Source organism: Gopherus evgoodei, unplaced genomic scaffold (assembly GCF_007399415.2).
Source record: "Gopherus evgoodei ecotype Sinaloan lineage unplaced genomic scaffold, rGopEvg1_v1.p scaffold_34_arrow_ctg1, whole genome shotgun sequence".
Classification (NCBI taxonomy): domain Eukaryota; kingdom Metazoa; phylum Chordata; order Testudines; family Testudinidae; genus Gopherus; species Gopherus evgoodei.
Genome location: NW_022060016.1, coordinates 3,643,617 through 3,653,581, shown reverse-complemented (window position 1 = coordinate 3,653,581; position 9,965 = coordinate 3,643,617). Strand labels below are relative to the sequence as shown.

Genomic DNA, 9,965 nt, shown 5'->3' with positions numbered 1-9,965 from the left:
TGGCAAGAATGCCCCATCGCCCCCTGCTAACTCCCTGCCCCTAAAATCCATGGCTGGAGTGCAGGCTGTAGCCATACTTCCATGTGTGTCATACCTTTATTTGGGGAGTCACCTGCCTCAAGGACTTTGCTCCTCCATATGACCCTGATGAAGAGCATTTGAATCCTCTTGGATGCTACATCAATAGGAATCAAAGTGGAGAAGTAACGTCCTTCCCCCTCCAGCCCAGCAGCCTCTCTGTTTGTTTCTCTTCAGCACCATCAACAAACATCCCCGCCCCCTTTGTCCACCCAGTTCCTTCTCCCGCTAGGGAAAGCACCTGCCTTGATAGGCCCGGCTGCTTATCAGATCCAATCCTTGTAAACACCTAGGTGTGGGAGGCTGCTGGAGGACCGAGCTGCACTGGGCTCTGGGATGGCTGGCTGCTGGCGAGATGGGTCAGGGACGGCTGGATGCTGGCAAGATGGGGCTTGGGGACATGCCAGCCACCAGCTGACCCCATGAGAGCCCTTTGGACCGATGCCCTGCGGGAGCAGAGATCAGGCATGCAGCCTCAACAGGTACGTCCTTCACCTTTGCCACAGTGGCTCATGGCTGTAACATAGATCCATAGAGTTTGTGGCGAGACAGGGCCAGCAGATCACCCCAGTTGGTCTCCTGTGTATCCCAGGCTATTAAATTCACCCAGCTACCCCTGTACTCGGCCCAGTAACTTGGGTTAGGCAAAAACATCCCAGGAGGCAAAACTGTTGTGCACCCCAGGCAAAGTGCAGGAGAGACCGGGGTTCTCCCTGACGTCTTTGTCCTGGGAGGGGACCGATAAGGAGAGATCTGCCCAGATGCCCCATGCTGCAGAGGAAATCAGAACAATCTTTCCACTCCTTGGCTGTGATCAATAACCTGCTCATTACTTTGCTTTCCATTAGAAACAGCCCCTCGTGTCTCCAAAGCGCTCCAGCCACAGAGCCAGATTCTGAGCCCCGTCTCTGGTGGAGTTACTCCTCTAAGTCACAAGAGGGGTGGAGGGAGGGAGCCAGGCCAAATTCACACAGCGGGGCAGGCACGGAACCCAGGCGTCCTGAGTCTCCAGCCAGTGCCTCACCCACTTGTGGGCCAACCCTTCTTTTAAAGGGATTTTATACCGAGCTAGAGCGATTGACGCTGCCATTAAAAGAAAACACCCAGGAGCTGAAGCATTTGTGGACAGCATTTCAGATCTCTGAAAAGCCGGGGGACTACTCTGATCTGTTGCAGGGGTGTAACAACAAGCCTGCCACCTCAAACGGCACAAAAACACAAGTCGGGTCCTCAAAATCCCGACGGCGTCTTAAAAAACCTGAGATGATTGTTTTAAAATGGATTTGGGAGCTTTGCTCCACAAACACAGTGGCTGGAAACAGTCATTATTTTGACAATTGAAGCTGAGAGCCTCCGGCCGCCCCTGGATTCCAGCAGCCGGGGCTTTCAGAGAAACCCCGACTATCACAAGACTAGCGATGATTTTGTCACAGCTGGCAACACAAAGTCAATGGAATCATTCCGGGTTTACACCGAGATTGGCAGCAGAATCTGGTTCTCTCTAGAGCTCTGCTCAGTCCGCCAAATGGCCCCCCACCTTGTGTCCTGGTTGACACCCCTGTCCGTGATCTAGCAGGCTTTGCACAGGTGCAAATGACTGTAGAAATGGCAAGACAGCAGAGGACTGGGCCCACTAGGCCCAATAAATACCACTGCCCCTTTCTGTCCCGAGCGGCTAGCCAAAGTCCAGGGCCCTGGGGCCATTCCAAAGAGAAGCAGACATTGGTGGAGTCTGGTATTTTCTTTGCTGCAACTGTTGTTCATTGCCCATGAATGTACAAAGGCCGGTGACTCTGAACACAGACGGCACCAAGACCAAAAGAAGCAGTCTCTTAGCTTACAGCCCCCTACTGGGGTGCCCCTCCCAAGCCTCTTTAGCCAACCCCAGGCCCCAGAGTTCTCTCTGGGTCTTTTTCCAGCTGTGCTTACAGTTTCCTGCTTGGCTTTCTTGCCTCTCCCTCTCCAGCCTTGTCTGCTCTCCGTTTCTCTGCAATCTTGCTTCACCCGTCCTCGCCGGGTCACAATGCCTGGTTGAACCCTCTGCCCACATGGGGCTAGTTTCTATGGGGCTTTGTTTGGGGCACGGGCCCCTTGACTGTCTCTGAAGATTCATTCACCCATCAGTTTGCACTTAACCCATGGTGATGTTTCACCCGGCTCATAGCAGTAATAACTCCCAGTTCTTATCCTCGCTGCATTTCAGTGTGCCTAACAAATGGGGAAACTGAGGCACAGAGTGAGAGAAGACCAAAGTCACCTGTCAGGCCAGCAGCAGAGCCAGAAATAAAAGCCACATCCCCTGAGCCCCAGTCCAGTGCTCTATCCGCTAGGCCAGGGGTGGGCAAACTATGGACAGAGGGCGGATCCAGCCCATCAAGGCTTTGGAACTGGCCCATGGGATCGCCCCGCCGTGGGCCCCGCACTGCTCTCAGAAATGGCTGGCTCCACCTCCCTGCAGCCCCGGGGGGGGAGCGGGGAGGGGGGACAGAGGGCTCCGTGCATTGCCCTTGCCTCCAGGCACCGCCCCCCGCAGCTCTCATTGGCCGGCAATGGAGAACCGCAGCCAAAGGGAGCCTGCCCTGGTCCAGGTGCATGCCACTGCCACCCCGGAGCTGCTTTAGATAAGTAGCGCCGGGCCGGAGCCCAAACCCCGCCTGCACCTCACCCCCCAACTCCCTGCCCTAAGCCTCCTGCCTGCACTTCACACCCCTCCTGCACCCCAACTCCCTGCTGTGAGCCTTCTTGTAGACCCTGCTCCCCAACCCCCTGCCCTGAGCGTCCTGTTGCACCCTGCACCCCATGCACCCCAACCTCCTGCCCTGAGCGTCCTGCTGCACCCTGGACCCCTCCTGCACCCCTACCGTGAGCTCCCTCCTGCCCTCCGCACTCCCTCCCACACCCCAACCCCCTGCCCTGGCCCTGCATACAATTTCCCCACCCAGATGTGGCCCTCGGCCCAAAAAGTTTGCCCACTCCTGTGCTAGGCCTAGGTAACCTCATTACAGAGGTGAAAGAAAAAGGGGGAAAGCATACAGAGGCGCTGAAATGTACCCGACTGGGAGGGACACTGCTTCCTTAGGCTCCAGGCTGGCCCTGTGTTGTTGATAACTAGAGGGATGCAAATTGCATGAGCTGCCAGTCCCCTTCACTGGGTGTAAATCCACCCTCAAATGTAAAAGGCGTTTCTGCTTCTGCCCAGTGCAGTGCCAGCCTCCTTGGGCCACCCGTGGCCCTGGGAAATGTTCAGAACAAAACCCCAGAGGTCTTGGATTCCAAGGGGGTGGGGGGTTTAGGTGTCTTATCTGCAAGGATCTGGGCCTGGGTTCTAGATTCTAAAGCCAGCAGGGCCCTTCATGATTACCCACCCTCATCTCCTGCATATCCCAGGCCAGAAATGCCGCTCTGCACAGAGCTGCTGGCTGAGCCTGAGTCAGAGCCGTCCCTTGGGTATGGCAAATCAGGGCGACCGCTCCAGGCCCCGCGCTCTGGGGAGACCCTGGGCTGGTGCAATTCGCCGGCGCTAGAGACCCTGGGTGTGTGGAATGGAAGCAAGGACTTTGGGAGTGGGGCAGCAGCCAAGAGCCCCGGTGTGTGGGGCCAGCAGCCAACACCCCAGGCGCAGGACTGGCAGCTGGGAGCCTGGGGGTGCTGCAGCATCCCCCGCATCCCTAGTTTCTGTGCCTATCGCAGGGGCTGATTTGTCCTGGGCCCTGCCTAGGGATGGCCCTGGCCAGAGCAGATCTTAGAGGGAACACCCTGAGGTCTTGTCTGTGCACAAACATTCTGTTCCTGCTTGCTTGTTGCGTGCTTAAAGCAAGCATCTGTTTGCTTAAAGATAAGGTCTGTTTGGGGGTCTAGGGGCTGAGCCAAGTAGCCTGCTAGGCTAGACTAGGAGCTGCCGACCGAGGCTGTAGCCTGCCTCCCTAGCCCTTGGCAAGGGGGCTGTGACATACGAGGTACAATCCAGCCCAGTGAGTAGCTGTGTCACTCCTGCCCTCTAACTTGGGTGCCCTTCACACTGCTTCGCTGCTGTATCCTCCAGCCTGGATTGCTCACAAAGAACCTCCATCGTGCAAGTCACTCCCAGCTATGTGCTCTGCAGGCACACCCTGCCTCTTACCAGCCCTGGTTAATTTGCTGGGTGACCCCAACACACTCTCAGCCTTAGATTCCCCCCGCAGAAATGTCTGTGCCTGTACTGCCCAGCCCTCCCCTGGACAATGCAAAGATACAAAGTCTATTGTTCGTTTAATAGAAATAATACGCACGCAACTTGCAACCCCAAATGAAGCTGCCCAGACGCTTCAGTTCAAACGCACGGGATTAGATCAAACAGTGAAACAAGTTTATTAACTACAGAGAGAGAGGTTTGAAGTGAGAACCAGTAATGAAGGCATAAAAGCCAGAAATGGTACAAGAAAAGTAAAGATAAAATGCAACCAATGCTTAATTTAACAAACTCTGTTAAATTCAAAGGAAAGATTTCTGACCACATGCTTTCAATAGTTTTACTGAGTAAACTTCTTGGGATCCCTTCTCCCCAGAATCCAAAGAATGCTCCTTATTGCTTCAGATGCCATGAACACGAAGGGCAGAGAGAGGGGGATAGAGGGTGGGGTATCAGTCACCCTCAAAACCTTTTCAGCTGAGATTCAGGAGAGAAAGCGTCTATTAGGAAGGATGTTCCCTGCTGCTTTTTCCTCACTTGTTTAAGCACCCTTTGCTTCCCTTCCTGCTTGATGACTTTGTTTATTGCTTAAATGCAAACTAAGCAGAGCCCATATTCCTTCGATCAGGAAAAAGGGGTAAACTAAGGAGGTGGCAAAATTTGCAGACGATATAAAAATTACTCAAGATAGTTAAGTTCAAACCAGACCTCAAAGAGTTACAAAATGACCTCACGAAACTGGGTGACTGGGCAACAAAATGGCAGATGCATCGGTCAATTCAAGGTGTCTTTCAGGGCAGCCCCAGGGATCTCTGGCTTCCTTAGGAATCCAACCAGCCAAAAAGATGGAAAATATTCCTGTGGCTTTATTTGATTTCCTTCCTTCAGCTTCCAAGCTCACAGATGGAGCTTCCTGGCACATGGCATTTCTCAGGTGCCAGAAAGGGCCATGAACCAATCATTTGTATTGCAAAGATCCCTGATGGCCCATCTGCTTTCGACAGTCCTTCTGGAAAGGAAGGCGGGGTGTGGGGTGGGGGACGATTCCTGTGGCTGGGTTCACAAGTTCAGAGTGAACCTTTTCGAAGTTATAAAGCAAAATAGAGATAATTTCTTACAGTCTGACATATGGGCATTCCACGTGGGATTAATACCTTACACCCCCACCCCGGTCTGCCTTGCACACCAGGAAGCTGCCCCCACCCCCTCTACTTGCCCTGTGCTTTCACTTGGGTCCAACCTCTCCCTGGGCCAGAGATTCCAAGGCCAGGAGGGGCCATTGTGACCATCTAGGCTGACCCACTGGATGAGCCAGGCCATAGGGCAGCGCTAGATTCATTCCTGGTTGAGCCAGAGCAGATCTTATTGAAAAACAGCCCGTCTTGATTGAGAAAACTGCCAGGGATAGAAAATTCGCCCCAGCCCTTGGTGAGCTGCTCCCTCCCAGCTCTTGGAAGTAGTGGCCGTATAAGCTATGATGCTGGATATATGGAAATACCTAGCATGCGCGGGTGCGCGGCCCCTGGATAGCCACTGAACACTGAGAGGGTTCATCTCGTGTCCCTCTGATTCCCTCCCAATGTCTTAGCCCTCAGGAATTGGGCATTCTCAGGGTCTCTCCCCCAGATCACAAGGGCCCACCAGTTCCTCTGCAGATCACAGGCCACTGACCCCCTCCCAGCTTCCCCCTCACCAAACAGACATGTAGAATTCAACTCCCGTAGTTCAACCCCCCTGGGGCGGGTTGGCCGTATGCTGAGCTCTGGTTTCCCTCTGTGCAGCGGTGCCGACGGAGCGTGGAGATGCGGCAGTGCTGATGGCCCAGCGAGGCGCCTGGATTAACATGGCCAGCATCTCATCTGCCATAAACGCCGTCCCCAACTCGTCCTTCCTGCCCACCCACTCCCCAAGCTGCCCAGGGTCATCGAACAGGAGCTCGCCCGGCCTGGACGTGCCCTACTTCCTGACGGAGACCATCACGGCGGTGCTGTCTGTCGCGGGCAACCTCTTCATCTGCACGGTCATCCTGCGCGACAGGAAGCTGCGCGCCGTGGTGACCAACCACTTCCTGGTCTCGCTGGCCGTGGCTGACGTCCTGGTGGGGACCGTGGCCATCCCCTGTGCCCAGATGGCGGATGCAGGGCTGCCGCGGGGCCAGCCGACTCTGTGCTTGCTGATGCTCTGTACTCTGCTGATCTTCACGCAGGCCTCCATCTTCGGCCTGTTGGCCATCGCAGTGGAGCGGTACATCTCCATCCTCAAACCCTTCCAGTATCCGTCCCTCATGAGCCCCCAGAACTCGCTTCTGGTCATCCTGAGCAGCTGGGTACTGGCCACCTTCATCGGGTTGCTCCCCCTCATGGGCTGGCATAAACCCTTCCCGTCCGACGGCCAGTGCACCTTCAACGCCTTCATCGAGGACACCTACGAGGTCTATTTCAACTTTGTGGCCTGCATGCTGGTGCCATTGGCCGCCATGCTGGTCCTCTATAGCCGCATCTTTCTGGAGGCCAAGCGGCAGATCCGCAAGGTGGCCGAGCGGGAGGTGGACGTGAGCCGGCATGCCCGGCGCCGCCGCATCCTGCACAAGGAGTTGAGACTGGCCACCTCGCTCTTTATCATCCTGTTCTGCTTTGCCCTCTGCTGGTTGCCCCTCCATGTCATCAACACCGTCCAGCTCGTCTGCCCCAGCTGCCCCGTCCCCAGCCCACTGATGCTGGCGACCATCGTCCTGTCCCACGCCAACTCCGCCATCAATCCCGTGGTGTACGTCTTCCGCATGCGTTCCTTCCGCCAGGCCTTCACGGCCGCCTTCTCTTGCGCCTGGCACCCCCTGCCCGCCTCCACCCTGGGCAAGTTCTGCACCTCCGGACTCACGCTGTCCAATCAGCTAGAGCTGGCCAGCCGCAACAGCCCTCTGCCAGGAAAGTGACGTGGGTCGGTGGCCCACGGGATTGGCCCCCCCTGGGACTCCCGGAGCCTCTTTTATACCTAGAGGGTCACCGCTGAGCTGGTGAAGTCTAGTAAGACTGTCACCGCTCCCTAGTGGGAGACTGACATCCCCCTTTGCGGCCTCCTGGGCTAGGGACAGGGCAGATGGAAGAAGAACCCAGGAGTCCTGGCTCCCAGCCTCCTCACTTTAACCCACTAGACCAGCGGTTCTCAAACTGTGGGGTGCGACCCTCTTTGAATGGGGGTCGCCAGGGCTGGCTTAGACTTGCTGGGGCCTGGGGCAGAAGCCAAAGCTCGAGGGCTCAGCCCTGGGCTGCAGGGCTCAGGTCGCAGGCCCCCTGCCCGGGGCTAAAGTCCTTGAGCTTTAGCTTTCGCCCCCACTTGCCAGAGTGGTGGGGCTCTGGCAGGCTCGGGCTTCGCCCCCTCCCCCCGGGGTCGTGAAGTAGTTTTTGTTGTCAGAAGGGGGTCACGGTGCAGTGAAGTTTGAGAACCCCTGCACTAGACCATGGGTGGAAGGTATAAGAGGCGTGGGGGGGGCACTAAATCGCCCCCCGAGGACACGATGCACCTCCCTCTGGAGGTGTGCCAGCTCGTCCCCGTTGGCGTGCCGCCACCCCCATGCTCTGCCCTGAGGCCCCACCCCCACTCGGTCTCTTCTCCCATGGCCCTGCCCCTGCTCCCCCTCTTCCTCCACTTCCCCCCATGCTGCTCCTCTTCCCACCCGTTCCGCCTCTTCCCCCAGAGGTCCTGCCCTCACTCCGTATCTTCCCCCAAGGACCCCCAGGCCCACACCTCTTCACCCCATCCCCCAAGGGCAGAGGGTCCTCGAGGTAGGGGGCCAAGCAGGAAAAGAACCTGCAGTGGAGCCTCAGGGCGGAGCAGGGTCATGGTCTGGTCACCAGTGCCGTCCCCCACACTTTTAGGGAGTATCCCAGGCTCAAGCCCCGCCTTCCCAAATGTGGGAGTCATGTGCCAATCATGCACTAGACCCCACTCCCCTCCCAGAGCCAAGGGTAGAACCCAGGAGTCCTGGCTCCCAGCCCCCCTTACTCTAAGCACTAGATCCCACTTCCCTCCCAGAGCCAAGTCTACAACCCAGGATTCCTGGCTCCCAGCCCCCCTTACTCTAAGCACTAGATCCCACTCCCCTCCCAGAGCCAAGTCTACAACCCAGGATTCCTGGCTCCCAGCCCCCCCTTGCTCTAAGCACTAGACCCCACTCCCCTCCCAGAGTCAGGGCTAGAACCCAGCCCCCCTGGCTCCCAGCCCCCCCTGCTCTAAGCACTAGACCCCACTCCCCTCCCAGAGTCAGGGCTAGAACCCAGCCCCCCTGGCTCCCAGCCCCCCTTGCTCTAAGCACTAGACCCCACTCCCAGAGACAGCCACACACATTTTGAAAAGCCCACATCCAGTAGCAACGTGCCCCCCACCCCGGTTTCTTCTTTCATTCTGGGTTTGGATGGGGTTGGCTTGACAGGCCATTCCCTGAGGCAGTGGCCACCCCCACCCCAGGCCCTTGGGTCAGCACAGGAGAACCCAAGAGGGAACTGGCCCAGCCTGTGTCCTTGGCCCCAGGCAGGAGAAAAGCAGCAAGGGAAGCAGAAGCCACAGGCCAGCTGGGTTTGCCGGGTGATGCAGGCGAGGCCGAGGAGCCAGGGCTGGAATTTCTCCTCTCAGGGCGCCAGCAAGCAGCTAGTTGCGGCTAGATCGGTTCAGACTTTCAGCTCTCCTTTCAATCTGCCCTGCAGGACCCTCGGGCCCAGGCCAGATTGGGCAGCGTCTCCAGCTGTTCCTGGATCATCTCATTAAAGGCATCTCCCTGCTGACCTCAATGCTGTGCCATCCTTCAGGAGGGGGGCAGGTGTTGGGATGGGCATGCAGGCAGGAGTCCTGGGAACTGTTCAGAGCGGGGAAGGGAGGCGTGTGAATGCGCCCATCCATGCAGCAGTGCCGGGTTGTATATTTATTTTGGGGCACCAGGGACTCCCCCCGCACCCGACTCCATGGCATGCCTACATTGCTGCTGTTTCCCAGCAGGGGGCGCTGTGACACCACAGCTGTATTAGGTACATCTGACCCCAGCCAGCAGAGACCCCTGGGCCCACAGACCCCCATCCACACAACTCAGGGGGCCCAGGCCATGGAGACCCAGTTGCCTCGCACCCCAGTGCTGGGTGGACACCTGAGCTCCGGGAAGGGACGGAGGGAGCCTGGTCCCAGATCGCAGCCTGGCAGCCCCATCCATGCCAGCGCTTTGCCCCAGCCCCTCTGGCATGGGCTCCCCACAGGTCTTGGGCTGGATCCTGCTAGAGGCAGCCTGGAGCCTTGCAGATTAGCACACAGGGTCCCGGCTTCCACCCATGCCAGGTCCTGCTCTGCAGCCTCTCCGAGCGAAGGCGCTTCGTGGGGCGGCCTGGGCCCCCTCCTGTGGCTGTGGGAGGGGCTGGATTGTGGGGGAGAGGGCTGAGATAGATGGGCAGAGGGAAGAATGGGGTGTGGAGGGGAACGCTGAGGGCTGGGGGGAAGGAAGAGATGGGGACAGTAGAGGGGATGGAGGGAGAGCTGAAGGAAGGTGCAGCGCTGCAGTGGCAGGGGCAGGCACATTCACACACATCCTGTCCTCCATGAGATGGGTGGGTTCCTGGGTCATGCAGCCTGGCAGAGGCCAAGCTTGGAGGGGCTGTTAGCAGCCAGCATGGGCCAGTCTCCCCAAACCAGGCAGGGGACGTAGCGGGACCCTGCATCCCTGACGGTGCCCAGATCACAC

General features: G+C 57.7%; 1 pseudogene; it reads left to right on the top strand.

Moving 5' to 3' along the window:
* Positions 1–4,465: 4,465 nt before the first annotated feature.
* LOC115641427 lies at positions 4,466–7,414 on the top strand (annotated as a pseudogene).
* Positions 7,415–9,965: the final 2,551 nt, after the last annotated feature.